Below are 19,350 nucleotides of genomic sequence, written 5' to 3' on the forward strand. Positions count from 1 at the left end.
GTTATATCCCAGTCATTACTCCCATTGAACCACGTCTCAGTAACAGCCACTAACGAGGTAGAAGTGCTTTCAAAGGGGCTGTCGTTTTGTCCATCCAAGGGGCCAGATACGTTCAAACTATTTGAATCAATATTTGCGGAAACTAACACTAAAATGGCATTTCCTATTAAAAGATCTTGCACCCAACTCTACTATCCAAACTACCATCAACCCCTAAGTCGCCACAACAGAGGACGATAAGGTTGACATTCTAGTAGAGGATCTTTTCGACCGCCCTATCATCCATTCCAGTTTAAACCCCTGGTCTAAATTTTATCCGATAGAACATCGGGGACCACACTTGGAAACTTTCTATAATATGGTCCTCGCTGATTTGAAAACTTTGGTAGGTTCGGGCCTGACAGGGGTGAGACCACAACAAAATCTCACTGGCGTACAAGTGAAGGCTATCTCCTCCCTAAAATCTAATAAGGAAATAATAATTAAAAACGCAGACAAGGGTGGGGGGATAGTCATAATTGATTTTAGCGCCTGCAATACTGAAGTCCTGAGCATCTTGTTAGATGAAAATTATTACATGAAACTTCCAGGCGATCCAACTGACGAGTATAAAAATACTAGCTACCCTCACGAAAAAAGAAACCCAATTCCTTAAAATAGCCTTCCCATCTGCAGCTGGCCAGCTAAGACCTGTCCTAGGTTGCTAATATAGCTTTTGTGTTTATACAGCTAGGACCTGCCAATAACCTTAATACAGTTCCTATGTTTGTGTGTTAAAGACAAAAGCAGAGTTATTTACAGTGACTTCATGTTTGGATGTCATATAACTGTTATATATATTGTGTTCACAGAAGCATAAAAGATAATATGCCTTTAAGATTCATTATATCATGTAAGGTAAGCTCAATGACACAGCAGAAACAACAGAAAGCATAGCGTTAAACTGTTGTTGCTGGGCAGGAGTCTTGGCCAATCACAGCCAGCCTCACACACAGTCTGTGTGGGAAATCCCCCTAGCAGGAGCTGCTAGAATCATTACACCAGAAGAGAGAAGCCGAACAGACATTCACTCCACTAAGAGCTGTATTTTATGGAAGCAGAGAGGCCAAAATAGGTATTTAAAACAGTTATATAATGTTCCTACTGTTAATATATTGATTAGAACTGTATACCGAACTGGTTATATATGTTTACTTACAGTTCCACCAGACAAATGAACTACTGAGCCATACAATCATACAATCCAAACAAATTGCATACAAATGCGAACTACTCATACCTGATCCTAAGCAAATGTATAGAGCAAACTGCAAACCAAGTAGAGCAAGTGTGCATTAGTCAAACTGTAGCCGACTCTTAAAGTGGAAGAACGGCAAAGGCAAGATAGTCAGAGAAAGAGCGCCAACTCTCCTGCGATCCCTAGAGGGAGAAAGAGACGCATGGTGGGAGGCCAAAGTCCAGAGCTAGAGTGCCCGAACCGCTATCCACGGAGAGACCATGTACTGCAGCCAGCTTGTTTCCCACCACCTAGGCCCAAAGCCTGCAGCAGCGTATCCAAGCCATCGCATCGCAAGTATGCACAGAGCATCGCAAGTATGCACAGAGCATCGCAAGTCTGCACAAAGTATCGCAAGTCTGCAAAGAGCATCGCAAGTTTGCAAAAAGCATCGCAAGTTATCACAGAGCATCGCAAGTCATTGAAAAGCATCACAAGTCATTGAAGAGCATCACAAGTCAGTGCACAGTATTGCATCATCAAGAAAAGACACGTCTCCTTTAACACTGACATTTGTTACTGCTTTTTAGAATAAGGTCAGAGCTTCCTTTTATTACTTATTGCACATAGGTTTTGGCCTAAAAAAACATTTTTTGTGTTTAGGAATAAAAGACTTTAAAGTAAAACAAAGGACAGTTTGTAGTACACGGACTCTAAAGTATTTAAAGTGAAATACATTTATTGCCTGCATTTATCGCTGTTACATTTAAAGTGAAAGTCATTTATTCCTGCATTTATCAATATTGCATTTAAAGTGAAAGGCATCTTTTGATTCGTATTGATTGTCATTATTGCATTTAAAGTAAAATGTCTGAGCCTAGTATTACCATGCCACTGTTAGAGGATACAAAGATAGATACTGTAGAAGTTGAAGAGCAAAGGAACCTGTTTGAGGTAGAAGAGTCTGATACAGCATTAGTCTTGCCTCATACAAATATAGCCCAAACAGATGAATTAAGACGTTCATCACGTGCCAGAAAACCGACCTCAAAGATGCTGAAAATTTGGAGCAAGAAGCAGCATTAAAAGAGAAAAAGTTTGCCCGGATGTATGATAGGTGGAAATCATACATTAAAGACATTCGCAGAAAGCTAAAGCAAAAAAGTATAAAAAGGAACTTAAGTGATATGGTAGAGACGGTAGAAGAATCTGAATCAGAGCTTATGGCAGCATATGTCAACCTGCGGTCATCTACGACACCTTCCTAGGATATTGCAAGGAACATGGACACGTACTGCAGTCACTAAAGATTTAGTAAAGCTCATGAGAGAACTATCATCTGCAGCCTGATAAAGTTAAAGCAAGAAGTAGAATGAACAAGCTTTTTATGAGAGACTATGCTAGGTCCTTAGGGGCAACCACAATCTCAAGTGTGACTTCCTTCGCTAGCAGAAGTGCCACCCATATATCAGAATCCACAAGTACTTCAGCCAAAACAAAGGAATTAGCTGAACAACTTGCTGTCAAGAGAGCAGAAATTGAAATGGAAGCTGCCATCGAGGTGCAGCACCAACTGATGGCTGAAAAGGAAGCTGAAATGGAGGCACAGCGCCATCAAATGGAAGCTGAAATGGAGGCACAGCGCCAACAGATGAAAAGTCTGGAAAGGCAGAAAGAGGTTTGGGTCATAGAAGCCACACTCAGCGTACACAAGGAGGATATGAGTTAGAGTAGTCAGAGGTTCAAATCTGTACTAAGTGAAGAGGCAGACTGCTACTTTTCTTCATACGCCCAGGAGATTGGAAGGAAATCTCAAGCTTGTAGTGAGGAAATAAGTCATTATCCTTCCATCCCTGCTCAGAAAAACTAAGAGAGGCCTATTCCAGTGTTAGGAAAAAGGTGTGTGAATTTACCCTCTATCTCTTCCAGAAAAGATGAAGAAAGGGACTAACCCAGAACTGAGTGAGAAAATATAACCGGATAATTCTATTCCTAGATGTCACGGCAATGCTCAGGAGAATGTTACAACTACTGTCCCAGCAAGACCACAGAGAACAGTCTTAGCTAGACTTCCCGTTACGGAACCTACTGTATTTTCGGGAGACGTTCTGAAGTTCATAGAGTGGAAGGCAAGTTTTGAGATGATCATTGTGCATCATTGCTTCAGTCCAGTTGACAAGTTATTCTACCTTCGGAGATATGTTGGTGGAGAAGCCAAGGAAGTGCTTGAAGGTACCTTCTATAGAAAAGATGAAGAAGCCTACAAGCAAGCTTGCGAAAATTGAATGCAAGATATGGTCATCCTTTCTTAGTACAAAGAGCCTTTAGAGAGAAACTGAATAACTGGCCTAAAATAGGTCCTAAAAAACACTTCAGACTCCAAAAGTATTGTGACTTCCTACAAACCTGCAAACCTGCAGAAATGCCATCCCAAAAGTTGAAGGATTGGAAGTACTGAACAACTATCTAGAAAACCACAGGATGCTAACTAAGCTACCTGAAGAAGTGGTTTCTAGATGGAATCGCTATGTGACTGAACAGATAGATCTAGGTAAGGACTTCACAAGTTTTAAAGAGTTCTCTCAGGAGGACTAAGGAAACACGGATAGCATGTAATCCAGGCACAATAAGGAAGCACAGATAGCATGTAATCCAGTAACAGCATCTTACGTCTTAAAATCCTTAGAAGAAAGGCCTCACCCGTATGCCGATCACGTGCCTAAACCTTGGCTTTCCCTAAGATGAGCCCTAGGTAGTGAACGGGGCGGTGGGATCACTAGTCCGCACCACTGACACTAAGAGGAAAACACCAAGAAGAGGACAGACAATACAGACAAACATATAATCCCAGGTGGGCGACAACAGCAGACCACCAAGGCCCAACAGGAATCCGGAGGGTAACGTTCTGGAACAACAACCAGGGAACGCAGCAACACAGCTCCAGTGGGTCAGTATAGAAGTCCAGGCAGGAAGCTCTATATCTGGCAACCAGGAGAAGTGTGAGAGGGGAATATAAGGAGGTTGGGAGTGCTGGACAAGGAACAGCTGAGGAGAAGGAGCTACGGATCCCTGAGTGAGCCAAAAGGGGTTGCAAAGCAAACCCAGAAAGCTACCATAAAGAAACAGCCCTATCTTTCTACATAGAGCGCGCAGCCAACCGCTGCGACTTCCTGACCCCGGGTATAACGGAGTCAGGCGTGGTTCTTGACACCCTCGTGACAGTACCCCCCTCTCTACGAGGGGCCTCCGGACACTCAGGACCAGGTCTCGCAGGATGAGAGGCATGAAAAGCCCGAACTAGCCTGTCGGCGTTTACCTCAGACGCAGGAACCCACATTCTTTCCTCGGGACCGTAACCTCTCCAATGCACCAGATATTGAAGAGAGCGGCGGACCCGACGAGAATTAACAATTTTGGATATCTGAAACTCTAGATTACCATCCACAACAACAGGAGGAGGTGGCAGCGGTGATGGTTCTAGAGGTGGAACATACTTCTTGAGTAACGACTTATGAAAGACGTTATGGATTTTAAAAGTCTGAGGTAGCTCCAGGCGAAAAGCCACGGGGTTAATGATGGCTACAATTTTGTAAGGGCCAATGAACCTAGGACCCAGTTTCCAAGAGGGAACTTTTAATTTAATATTCCTAGTAGACAACCACACAGTCATTCACTCCTAGGTCCGGACCTGGCGACCGTCTCTTATCAGCCATGCATTTGTATTTACCTCCCATATTTTTCAAGTTAGCTTGCACCTTCTGCCATACCGATGAAAGAGATGACAAAAACCGCTCCTCTTCGGGAACCCCTGATGACCCCCCTTCTTTTAAAGTACAGAATAGGGGATGAAAACCATATGCACCAAGAAATAGTGACTTGCCAGTGGATTCCTGACGACGATTATTTATGGCAAACTCAGCTAACGGTAAATATGATGACCACAACTCTTGTTTTTCAGACACAAAGCATCTTAGATATGTCTCAAGGTTTTGGTTGGTACGCTCAGTCTGTCCATTCGACTGAGGATGGAAAGCTGAGGAAAATGACAAGTGTACCCCCAAACGGGAACAAAAAGCTTTCCAAAATTTAGAAATAAACTGGGTACCCCGATCCGAAACAACATCGGAGGGGACCCCGTGAAGCTTCACGATTTCACTGATGAATACCTGAGCAAGAGTCTTAGCATTAGGTAGTGCGGGTAACGCAATGAAGTATACCATTTTGCTAAACCTGTCCACTACTACCAAAATACCTGTTTTACCCGCAGACAAAGGTAAGTCAGTGATAAAATCCATTGTCAGATGTGTCCATGGCCTATTGGGAATGACAAGTGGCAATAAAGACCCTGCAGGACGTGTATGAGAGACTTTCGCGCGTGCACAAGTAGAACAAGAAGACACAAAATCCATTACATCCTGATGCAACCTTGGCCACCAAAAACGACGAGACAATAGCTCCAAGGTTGCTTTACTACCCGGGTGCCCAGCAAGTGCCGAATTATGATGTTCCTTTAATAATTCGAAACGCAGGTTCAACGGTACAAACAATTTCTCTGAGGGGCAAGAGACCGGGGCGTCCCCCTGGGCCTCTAACACCTTCCCCTCCAGAGCAGAGTGTACCACAGAGACAACCACTCCTCTTTGTAGAATGGGTACCGGATCACTCACATTACCCCCTCCAGGGAAACAACGAGATAATGCATCAGCCTTGGTATTTTTTGCCCCAGGACGATAGGTAATAACAAAGTTAAACCTGGTAAAAAATAGCGACCACCTAGCTTGTCTAGGGGTGAGACGCTTAGCTGATTCGAGGTACAGAAGGCTTTTGTGGTCCGTAATCACCGTGACGGGGTGGATTACCCCCTCTAAAAAAAGTGACGCCATTCTTCAAACGCTAGTTTAATAGCTAATAGTTCCCTATTGCCAATATCATAGTTCTTTTCTGCCGCAGATAGTTTTTTAGAAAAGAAAGCACAAGGACGCCATTTGCCAGGAGACGGACCCTGAGACAGCACAGCCCCCACTCCCACCTCTGACGCATCGACTTCAACAATAAAAGGCTGGGAGACATCAGGTTGACTAGTACAGGTGCAGAGGTAAACCTCTCTTTTAGAGAGGAAAAAGCAATTTTAGCGGCGTCTGACCATTTAGAAAAATCAGTCCCCTTCCTAGTCATGTCAGTAAGGGGTTTTACAATAACTGAATAATTTTTTATGAATTTTCTATAGAAATTTGCGAAGCCCAAGAACCGTTGCAGTGCTTTGAGGTTCTCAGGAAGATCCCAATCTAAAATTGCCTGGACCTTCCTAGGATCCATACGGAAACCTGAAGCAGATAAAAAATAACCTAGGAATTGTATTTCCTGAACGGCGAAGACACATTTTTAAATTTTAGCATATAATTTATTCGTCCGTAGAACCTGCAGTACTTGTCTGACATGCGCCTCATGTGTTCTCAGATCAGCCGAATAAATTAAAATATCATCTAGGTATATTACCACAAACCTGCCGATTAGATGACTAAAAATGTCATTAACGAAATGTTGGAAGACAGCAGGAGCATTGGTCAGACCGAAAGGCATAACTAGATTTTCATAATGCCCCTCAGGGGTGTTAAAAGCTGTCTTCCACTCATCCCCCTCCTTGATACGAATCAGATTGTAAGCCCCCCCTAAGATCAAGTTTGGAGAACCACCTAGCACCCGCAATCTGATTAAACAGGTCAGGAATGAGAGGAAGAGGGTATGGGTCTCGGATGGTTATCCGGTTTAATTTGCGAAAATCTAAGCAAGGACGCAGGCCCCCATCTTTCTTTTTAACGAAGAAAAACCCTGCAGCCACGGGTGAAGAAGAGGGTCTGATGTGTCCCTTAGCCAAGCTCTCGGAGATATAATCTTTCATGGCTTGTCTCTCCAGACCCGAAAGATTATATAACCTGGTTATGGGTAATTTTGCACCGGGAATAAGGCTAACCGGGCAATCATAAGGACGGTGAGGTGGTAACTTCTGACAACCCTTTTCAGAAAAAACGTCCTCAAAGTCCGAAACAAATGTAGGTAGGGTAGCTATGGAGGCGACTAAGCAATTGCTATTTAAGCAATTTTCTCTGCAATGCTCACTCCACTCCAATATCTCCCTGGCCTGCCAATCCACCACTGGATTGTGCGCTACCAACCAGGGAAGACCCAATACCACAGGAGTAGGAAGACCCTCCAGAACATAACATGATAGACACTCGTTATGGTGATCCCCTACCCGAAGGTGTAAGTTATGGACAATGTGAGTGAGGTTTCTCTGAGACAGAGGAGCAGAATCAATAGCGAAAATGGGAATAGGTCTCTGCAGCGTACAGAGAGACAAACCCATAGTGCGGGCAAAATGGGCATCTATCAAATGTACTCCTGCTCCACTGTCTAGAAAGAAAGAAATAGTCTCCGTCTTAACACCAAAAACAATAACCGCTGGCAATACAAATTGCAATGTACGTATGGAGGAAACGTATACCCCCCGGCTGACATCCTCCGCACAGCCTGGGGTTAGTAGTTTTCCGACAGTCTTTTGTTTTTGAGGAAAGAAGGACAGACATTAATGAAATTGACCCCTCTCCCCACAGAAAAAACAAACCCCACGCCTACGGCGAACCTCAGGAGGACGGACCTGACGAGTGGTTCCTCCTAGCTGCATATGCTCGTCTAAGTCCGTACAGACTAACTGCTGCTTGGGAGGGGTTACCAATGGCTCCGGTTTTTTCAACCTGTCCCTAAGACGTCTATCTATTACGGATAGAAAGGGACATAACCGCATCAAGGGAAAAGGGGGTCTCATACAGCGCAAGCGCATCCTTAACCCTTTCGGATAATCCAGAGCAGAACTGACTCCTGAGAGCCGGGTCGTTCCACTGGGTATTCGTAGCCCACCTACGGAACTCAGAGCAATACTCCTCTACCGGCCGCTCTCCCTGTAGGAGTCTCCGTAATCTTGATTCAGCCAGTGCGACTTGTTCAGGATCGTCATATATGAGACCCAAGTCCCCAAAAAATTCATCCACTGACCGGAGAGCCTGGGAATCAGTGGGTAAAGAGAACGCCCAGGATTGCGGGTCCCCCTGCAGCAGGGAAATAACCCCCACCCGCTGTTCTTCATTACCAGAGGAAAAAAATAGTTTTTTTTTACCTACACAAAATAAGGGCCAGATATAATGTAATGATCGGTGTCACGCAAAGGGAGGGAAAAGGGAAAGCCCTGCCCAAGGGAGAGGGAAAGGTGGTGACCCCTGACTCACCTTGCGGCTGGCACCTGACTGCCCTGACGTCCCTAGACGGGTTTCTCACCCGTACGCCGATCACGTGCCTAAACCCTGGCTTTCCCTAAGATGAGCCCTATGTAGTGAACGGGGCGGTGAGATCACTAGTCCGCACCACTGACACTAAGAGGGAAACACCAAGGAGAGGACAGACAATACAGACAAACACATAAACCCAGGTGGGCAACCACAGCAGTCCACCAAGGCCCATCAGGGAGCCGGAGGGTAACGTTCTGGAACAACAACCAGGGAACGCAGCAACACAGCTCCAGTGGGTCAGTATAGAAGTCCAGGCAGGAAGCTCTATATCTGGCAACCAGGGGAATATAAGGAGGTTGGGAGTGCTGGACAAGGAACAGCTGAGGAGAAGGAGCTACGGATCCCTGAGTGAGCCAAAAAGGGTTGCAAAGCAAACCCAGAAAGCTACCATAAAGAAACAGCCCTATCTTTCTACATAGAGAGCGCAGCCAACCGCTGCGATTTCCTGACCCCGGGTATAACGGAGTCAGGTGTGGTTCTTGACACCCTCGTGACAGTACCGCTCTGTCAGTACATGGCGGCCTCCCCTCTCCACCACGCTGCTCCGCTGTGTACTGGTGCTTATTCTGACACTAGGGCTGGGTTCACATCCTATTTTTGCCATCCATTTAACACATACCAAAAATGTACAAAAACAGATGCCTCAGACTGATGCCGTACAGTGGCGTCCGTTCACCATACAGTTCCATGGTAGAAAAACATTTACATTAACGTATGCATTTTTTTAATGGACTCTGCAGGATACAAAAACGTGGAGTGCTGCACATTTGTATACATCAAACCGATAGGAACAAAAAAATTTCCAGGCTCCAGCAGGGCAGATTTTTGAGAGTTTCCCTTTAAGATGCATAAAAATGGCCCCTGATTAAAATACATATTTTTGTGGGAATGCCAATGATCCCCCTCTGGTATATCACTGTCCACGTTGTGGGACTATTTGTGTACTCATAGTTTGATTTGGTGGCTGCCTGCTATTAAAGTCAATGGGCACGATGCAAACACGCTGTTCGCAAACACAATAATAATAAAAATGGACCTGGACGGGTGGAACGCACTTCCGGTTTCAGGTCACATGATCGGGAGGAAGCGGCTCCATCACGCCCTCCCTTGTGTGCTTACCTATAGAATGCTGCTTATTATCTGTTTTATTGTTATGGCAATATGCTCCTGAGGAAGGGGTTTTTATACACCCCGAAACGCGTCAAGCTTACCCAATAAAGGATACCTTGTGCAACGTCTGGAGTCCACCCGGTCATCTATTTGGAGGGCGACAAGGGGATCTAACACACTACAGGCAATCTCGGCGAGGGGGGGTCTGGCGTCAAGTGTCTTGAGTTTATCTTGCGATCCCCCCCCCCGGTGACGTGAGTAAAAACATACGACTGTACGCATTATTCTATTTGTAGCCCTAAAACATTTAAACGCTCTTTACCCCTTAATTACACTGGGCTGCAATACATATGGCCACTCTTCCAAATACGTTTAGGAGGGCCCTATAAGTCGTTATTTGATATATACCGTAGATCAAATATTCCTCACATTTCCATTTACTATTTGGCGCTCCGCTGGTCTTCTTTCTTTTCTTATATCTATTACTTGCCACGGCGTGCTCGTCAGGCCGTTTGAACTTTGGTTCTATTTAGTTTGAGCAGCCTCACAACTTCGCTTGTTCCTACAGTTTAACCACAGAAAAAAAGAGTAGTTCTGCGCAGTCTCTACTTATGGTTAGTCAGTCATTGCATGTGATGTGCAATCGCGCAGAAATCCTTCCTCCTCTACGTCTATGAGATTGCGCAGTTTTTCTTTAGCCCTCCGGATACTTCAGATCCAAATGTTATACCTTTCCTCAATGCCGAGTGATCCTCTAGGTGTCCAATACTTGTCTTCACTTCAGCAAGAGGTCCTATAAAAGGATATACACATGGTGCTCACCGTGTCTATGATATTAAAGCAGGTTTTTATCGTACTTACAAGATTTAAGACTTGCTTCATTCACATAAAATTTCATAAAAACCCATAGCCCGACCCGGGTTTCGCACCGATTCACCGTCTGTGTCTGGTGTAAGTGCCTGTAAACCTCCCGCTTGCGGCATCGTATCCGACTACTTCCTTCCTATTCACATGATACTTTATATGTTTACAAATATACAAATATCCATCAAAAATGGTTTACAAATATACATTCCATTACACTTCATTTAAAGGGAGTCTGTCACCTACCTGACCGGTTTCAAACAGGCGACAATTGTTCAGTGAGGCACAAAGACATGACACAGATGTTACCCGTGTTTAGTTCTTCAGATGCTTCAAATCGCCCAAAAAGTGGTTTTTATCATATGCTAATGAGCCGTCGCAGGTGCCCAGGGCGGAGAGTTTTCTGAAAGTGCCCAAGTTCCTCCGCCTCACTTCGCGCCTAACTCCGCCCCTCAGTAAGCTCAGGCCAGCCCTGTGGCTCTGTGACATCATATTTCCATATAGGCTATTCACACATCACTGCCAGGCCCGGGCATGCGCAGTGTTCTGCCCACTGTGGTCAGAGGCACAGAGATATGCAGTGCGCATGCGCCAATTTCACACCAGTAACTGGTGCATGCGCACTCCATATCCCTGTCCCACCATGGTGATCGATCATGTGATGAGCGCAGTGACAGTCACCACAGGTCCTTTTCCTCACAGATGAAGACAGTAGAGAAGTCGGGCTGTGCGCACAAGTGGATTAAGGGGAGTTAAATTATTTTTTTAAAAATTTGTTAACCCCTCCAGCGCTATTGTACTATGCATTCTGTATTAAGAATGCTATTATAACCATGTTAGAAGGGAAAATAATATAATAAATCAGGTCCCCATCCCAATTGTCTCCTAGCAACCGTGCGTGAAAATCGCACTGCATCCGCACTTGCTTGCGGATGCTTGAGATTTTCACGCAGCCCTATTCACTACTATGGGGCCTGTGTTGCGTGAAAAACGCATAAAGTAGAGCATGCTGCGATTTTCAAGCAACGCACAAGTGATGCGTGAAAATCACCGCTCATGTGCACAGCCCCATAGAAATGAATGGGTCCGGATTCAGTGCGGGTGCAATGCGTTCAACTCACGCATTGCGCCCGTGTGAAAGAGGTCTAAGCCTTTCCTTATATTTCTAAGATGTTCCCCTATCCTTACTTTTAATTTCCTCAGAGTTCTACCCATGTATTGTAATTTACAGGGACATTCGAGCACATACTTTATATTACTCCTTTTCTCTTAAATTCTTTATTCCCCACATTACTTCTAATCAGACCCTTTTTCTGGCATTTTTCTCTTCTTTAGTTTGATTCTTACACACGGCACAAAAGCCGCACCATGTGAATTGTCCATTAGGTAAAAAAAAATAAAAAAAAATTAATAAATATAAAAAAATAAAAATTATTCTCTACGGCGTGAGCTGTGGACTAATTTGTCCTTAATAATCGGTGCTCTTCTAATTATAAACTGAGGATTATTTGGAAGGATATTGCCCAATATTGGATCGTTGTGCAATATTCTCCAATTTTTTCAAATAATTTGCTTTAGGCTGGGTTCACACCTGAGCGTTGCGCAAACGCGCGTTTTACGCGCGTTTTTGTCGCGCATTTTTTGTCGCGCATTTTTTGTCGCGCATTTTTTGTAATAGTAAACGCGCATTTGACGCGCGTTTGTGTGATTGACTACAGTGTCCTATGGCCACAAACGCGCGTCAAAACGCCCCAAAGTCGCTCATGTACTTTTTTGAGCGTCGGGCGTTTTACAGCGCGATCGTACGCGCTGTAAAACGCCCAGGTGAGAACCATTCCCATAGGGAAGCATTGGTTTTCATGTGTTGAGCGTTTTACAGCGCGTTTGAACGCGCTGTAAAACGCTCAGGTGTGAACCCAGCCTTAGCGATGGACAAAGACTCGAATACTGGGTAGAGAAGGCAATCTTATAGCCTTCAAAATAAAATGTTTCTGTTCATTCTCCATTCCTATATCTCTATCCAAATAAAACTTCACCGCCTGTACGCCAATGTCTTTGGGAACAATGGTGTACAGGGAAGGGACATCGGCCGTAGCAAGTATCATATCTTCCTCAAAGATTTTGTTCTCCCTTAATAACTTCAAGGCATCACTAGTATGAGGAAGGAAGGCGTTTCTCTCACGTATTTCTGCAGGAACACATCAATGTATTCAGAGAGACTACTGGTGATAGATTCTATTGGGATGAAAAACCTAGTTTTTCATAGGTTACAGTATCATTTAAAGGGAACCTGTCACCTGGATTTTGGGTATAGAGCTGAGGACATGGGTTGCTAGATGGCCGCTAGCACATCCGCAATACCCAGTCCCCATAGCTCTGTGTGCTTTTATTGTGTAAAAAAAACTGATTTGATACATATGCAAATTACCCTGAGATGAGTCCTGTACGTGAGAGAAGTCAGGGACAGGACTCATCTCAGGTTAATTTGCATATGTATCAAATCGTTTTTTTTACACAATAAAAGCACACAGAGCTATGGGGACTGGGTATTGCGGATGTGCTAGCGGCCATCTAGCAACCCATGTCCTCAGCTCTGTACACAAAATCCCAGTGACAGGTTCCCTTTAAGATTTTCAGCATTTCTATTTCATAATGCTGTCTGTCATATACCACAATGCCCGCACCCTTATCTGCCGGCTTAATTACGATTTCATCATTCTGTGGGATGTGAAAGCGGTTTCTATGTATTAAACACAGTGTCCCAATACAGAAGTATTTCCCGTGGCAACGCTAACTGTAAGAGGCAATACCTTATATTGTAGCATAGGTTCTGATTAATACATAGAGATTTAGGGAGCACATCCAATTTCAAGTAGTAGTTAGAATAGGAAGAGCTTGTGGGAAGTAGTCACTCCCTGTCCAGAAAACACAAGGTTAATGAGCTGCCTATTGAAAAGACTACACGAGGCATCCTCAAACTGCGGCCCTCCAGCTGTTGCAAAACTACAACTCCCAGCATGCCCGAACAGCCTACAGGTTTTAGCCTACAGCAAGGCATTGTGGAAGTTGTAGTTTTACAACAGCTGGAGGGCCGCAGTTTGAGGATGCCTGGACTACACGATCGTCTTTGAATCAGTCATTCCCTGTCCAGAAAACAAAAAGGTTAATGAGCTAATGAGCTGCCTGTTGAAGGGATACTCCCTGTCCAGAAAACACAAGGTTAATGAGCTGCCTGTTGAAAAGACTACACAATAGTTTTTGAATCGGTCATTCCCTGTCCAGGAAACAAAAGGTTAATGAGCTGCCTGTTGAAGGGATACTCCTTGTCCAGAAAACAAAGGGTGAATGAGCTGTCTGTTGAAAGGACTATGTACATGACAGTTTAAGAATCAGTGATGAGTTCATGGTGGCAAACTGTGTTTAGATGTTTTAGTATTTAAATGAAGTGTAATGGAATGTATATTTGTAAACTATTTTTGATGGATATTTGTATATTTGTAAACATATAAAGTATCATGTGAATAGGAAGGAGGTAGTCGGATACGATGCCGCAAGCGGGAGGTTTACAGGCACTTACACCAGACACAGATGGTGAAGCGGTGCGAAACCCGGGTCGGGCTATGAACTTTTATGAGTTTTTATGTGAATGAAGCAAGTCTTAAATCTTGTAAGTACAATAAAAACCTGCTTTAATATCATAGACACGGTGAGCACTATGCGTATATCCTTTTATAGGACCTCTTGCTGAAGTGAAGACAAGTATTGGACACCTAGAGGATCACTCGGCATTGAGGAAAGGTATAACATTTGATCTGAAGTATCCGGAGGGCTAAAGAAAACTGCGCAATCTCGTAGATGTATATGAGGAAGGATTTCTGTGCGATTGCACATCACATGCAAAGACTGACTAACCATAAGTAGAGACTGCGCAGAACTACTCAATTTTTCTGTGATTTTACAAGTGGAGTTTCGGGTTTACTCTTTATAGTTTCCGCTGCATTTCGCAGATACTAGATTGGATATCCGACTTCTTTATTTGTATTCCTACGGTTTACAGAGGACCTTTCATCGGTCCAAACATTGTGAACTAAGTATCATGACATTTACAGCGGCGCCCGGGGATCTCACTGCACTTACTATTATCCCTGGGCGCCGCTCCGTTCTCCCGTTATGTCCTCCGGTATGTTCGGGGACTTTGTTATAGTAGGCGGAGTCTGCCCTTGTTCTGCTGGGCGTCTCCTCCTCCTAGGCTTTAGCGCTGGCCAATCGCATCGCAGAGCTCACAGCCTGGTAGAAAAAAAAACTCCCAGGCTGTGAGCTGTGCGCTGCAATTGGCCAGCGGTAAAGCCTAGGAGGAGGAGACGCCCAGCAGAACAAGGGCAGACTCCGCCTACTATAACCAAGTCCCCTAAGTCTCCGCCTACTATAACCTACTGAGCAAAGATACCGGAGGACATAGCGGGAGAACGGAGCGGCGCCCAGGGATAATAGTAAGTGCAGTGAGATCCCTGGGCGCCGATGTCACGATACTTAGTTCACAATGTTTGGACCGATGAAGAGAGAAAGGGGGCGCCAAGGGATTCCAAAAGCTTAAAGAGGGCCTTTCATCGGTCCAAACATTGTGAACTAAGTATCGTGACATCGGCGCTCAGGGATCTCACTGCACTTACTATTATCCCTGGGCGCCGCTCCGTTCTCCCGCTATGTCCTCCGGTATCTTTGCTCAGTAGGTTATAGTAGGCGGAGACTTAGGGGACTTGGTTATAGTAGGCGGAGTCTGCCCTTGTTCTGCTGGGCGTCTCCTCCTCCTAGGCTTTAGCGCTGGCCAATTGCAGCGCACAGCTCACAGCCTGGGAGTTTTTTTTTCTACCAGGCTGTGAGCTCTGCGATGCGATTGGCCAGCGCTAAAGCCTAGGAGGAGGAGACGCCCAGCAGAACAAGGGCAGACTCCGCCTACTATAACAAAGTCCCCGAACATACCGGAGGACATAACGGGAAAACGGAGCGGCGCCCAGGGATAATAGTAAGTGCAGTGAGATCCCCGGGCGCCGATGTCACGATACTTAGTTCACAATGTTTGGACCGATGAAAGGCCCTCTTTAAGCTTTTGGAATCCCTTGGCGCCCCCTTTCTCTCTTCATCCCTTCCTTCTAAACCCACCTCCTCTTTTTCCACCCATTCTAGCCCCCCCCTCCTTCCAATCTTCCCTATCTCCATCTCTTCCTCCCATTCTTTCACCCTCCTTGTCCCATCACTCAACCAATTTCCCCATTTACGCTCCCCTTTTTTCTATTTTATTGCAATGTATTTAAATGCAACCCTAAACGCTGACAGCAGGAGAACGGGGAGCAGTAAGAAAATAGTGATCTGGACTCCGTATCTGCAGGACTACTCATGTATTATTATAGATAAATGGTTCGAAATTGGAGTAACAAGATTCTCTTTAAAGCAGGGATGCCCAACCTGCGGCCCTCCAGCTGTTGCAAAACTACAACTTCCTTCCTGCCTGAACAGCCTACAGAACAATTGGAGCCGAGTTACAGGGCTGCTTCCAAATTTCATACTACAGGTGAAACTGGAAAAATCAGAATATCGTGCAAAAGTCCATTGATTTCAGTAATGCAAATTAAAAGGAATTGCATTAATGCAGCTTAAAATTGGAATATTGTGAAAAGGTTCAATATTCTAGGCTCAGAGTGTCAGACTCTAGTCAGCTAATTAATCCATACCCCCTGAGCAAAGGGAGCCTCAAAATAGTGACTTTGGGGTTTCATAAGCTGTAAGCCGTAATCATCCAAATTATAACAAAGGCTGGAAATATCTCGCTTTGCATGTAATGAGTCTCATAGGTTAGTTTCACCTTTTAAGTTGCATTACTGAAATAAATGAACTTTTGCACAATATTCAAATTTTTCAAGTTTCACCTGTATATGACCTCTGTTTTTGTTTTTTACATCAGTCCTGACATAACCCCTTCAATGATAGGTCATCAATATCTGATCAGCGGGTCCAACACCCCACACCGCCACTGATCAGCTTCTTGATTGCAGCTCTGGAGCCCCACCGCCCCAGTCATTGTTTAGCGGATACAGCTAGTAACAGCAGCACTGCTCCCACTGAAGTGAATGGGAACTACATCCCCTCCGTCCAGAACTACAATGAAACTGCTCATGTGGGACCTGAGGAAAGGCCATCAATATCAAAACCTAGACAACCCTGACTTTAAGCGGTTAAAAGGATTTGTCCTGTTTTTCCAGTCCTTTCTGTTGGAAGGCCCTTCCCACCCAAAATAAGCTGCATGCAAGTCCCAACAACAGATGCCTCCTGATATCACTCCCCCGGACCTCCATACCGTCGACCATGTCTGCCAAAACGCCACATTTTTTACCTTAAACGCACCAAACTGGTACACGGACGACTCTACTAGTAAACATTTTTTTATAAATAATTGTAAATCTAGCTCAATTCTGGTTCTCAATCTGCACCTGAGGGAGGACATGGAAGCGGTGACTTGAATTGATGTTGTGGGCAACACCTTTGTTGCATCACTTTTAATGCATCTCCTCCGAGGTTCTCATTATGAAGCTGATGACTTCCTTGGGTTCTGACGCTTTTGAATATCTTTATAGCTTAAAGAGGTTGCCCCAAGAAAAGAAACATATCCACGTATCTGTGGAGGTCCTTCTTCATTCCCTATGGGACTGCCCAACATGGCTGACGACTGCACACGGCTAGTTCCGGCAGTGTCCTAGGCAGTGTTCCCTCTAAGCTGCGGCGTGGGCGGCCGCGCAGCAATTATTGTGGCCCCGCTCACAAGTTTATAATGCCCGCTCACTCAGCCTACAGCGCACCGCAAGGTTCGTTATCGCTGCTGGCAAAATGCCAGCACTTGTCGTCAGACTCATCTGCGTGACGGCGCCGACGTCCTCCTCGTAGTCCTGTGCGGCTCAGCACAGCGGGGCCCCGCCTACCAACTACCACGTATTGCAGCGCTACTTCTGCCTCCGCCTTCTTTTTGCAGGAAGAGGAGGACTGAGCAGCAGCAGGCAGTAAGGTGCGGTAGTGGCGACGGTGCCGCCATCTTAGAGCCAGGTTAGAGGCACATGCTAGAGTGAGACTGAGTTTATCTAATCTTATGGGCTACCTACAATAAGTAAAATCCTAGAAACCGTCATTGATTGCTGAACTGGTCTCTCCTGGTATTTCTAGAGTGTTAACTTGTGACAAGAAGTGGAGAACAGCGGGGGACAATAGTGGCACTAGTAGACTACTAGTGCCACTATTGTCCCCGCTGTTCTCCACTTCTTGTCACAAGTTAACACTCTAGAAATACCAGGAGAGACCAGTTCAGCAATCAATGACGGTAGAATGTCAGTAGTAGGGGAGAACACTAAACAATCTTAGTTATTTTTAATCCTATAGGCTAGAGTGAGTGAAGTGAATAAGTCTCTCTGGCCGAGCCTGATAGTGATAAGTCCTTCATGTGGGCAGCAGGAGCTGTGTCTGTGTTACCTAAGAAAGCAATGAAAACCGCATGTACTGTATGGGAGGTTTTATCACAGCAGACTAGCCAATGCAAAACAAGGGAATGCTGGTTGGCGCCGCCATCTTAGAGAGGCTAGAGTCTCCCTGGCACAGCATTGCATTCCCATCAGGTTTTGCATTGGCAATGTTGCTTGTCTCAGCCAAGGAAAATGGGGGAAAAAGTAACATATATAACTATATACAACAGGAGAGGCCTGGGTTATACCAGCATGTTCCATATCACTGTATACAAGAAGATGTATAACTTATACCAGATATAGAGATAGATAGATAGAGATATATATATATATATATATATATATATATATATATATATATATATATATATATATATATATATATATCTAATTATATACAGGAGATACCCAGGTTATACCAGCATGGTCCATATCACTATATACAAGAAGATGTATAACTTATACCAGCTGTACATATATAATTATATACAGGAGATACTAGAGTTATACCAACATGGTCCATATCACTATATACAAGAAGATGTATAAGTTAGACGTCCTAGCCAGTGTCAGGTTAGCACTTAGCAAGGTCTTTCTTCACTGCGCAGGAGACATTTTGTGTGCAGTTCTGTCACACTGTCCGTCCACTCCAGTAACTGTTTTATCTGGTCTTACTTAGTAGTCTAGATTTATTGTTTTGCCAATATGTCGGCGATGATCTCTTGTTTGATTGTCCTATCGCCCAAGTTTGACTAAGCATTGCCCATCTCTAAGCCGACCCCGCTCAGCAACTGCCAAAGCTTAGAGGGAACACTGGTCCTAGGGTGAGAAGCTTTAAACCGACACAGATTAACCAGAACATTAGAACCACCTGAAGATTATTGCTGCCCAAAAAGCTCTGACCAATCGAGGCATAGACTCCTCAAGACCTCTGAAGGTGCCCTGTGGTATCTGGCACACGACAGTAGCAGCAGATCCCATAAGTTGTGAGGTAGGGCCTCCATGGATTGGACAGTTTTTTTAAGCACATCAAGCAGATTATGATGATGATGATGATGATCGGACTGAGATGGGAATTTGGAGACAAGTCCCCACCTTGAACTCTGTCATGTTCCTCGTTCCTGGACAGTTTTTGCAGTGCAGCTGGAGCATTATCCTACCTAAAGAGGGCACTGCTACGATGGGGGTACTTGTCTGTACAATGTTTAGGTGGGTGGTATGTGTCACGTCCACATAAAACCAGGACCCAAGGTTTCCAGCAGAACATTTCCCCGGGCATCAGACTGCCTCCACCAGCTTGTCTTCTTCCCATAGTGCA

The sequence above is a fragment of the Bufo gargarizans genome, chromosome 5, assembly GCF_014858855.1.
Source record: "Bufo gargarizans isolate SCDJY-AF-19 chromosome 5, ASM1485885v1, whole genome shotgun sequence".
NCBI classification, from domain to species: Eukaryota; Metazoa; Chordata; class Amphibia; order Anura; family Bufonidae; genus Bufo; species Bufo gargarizans.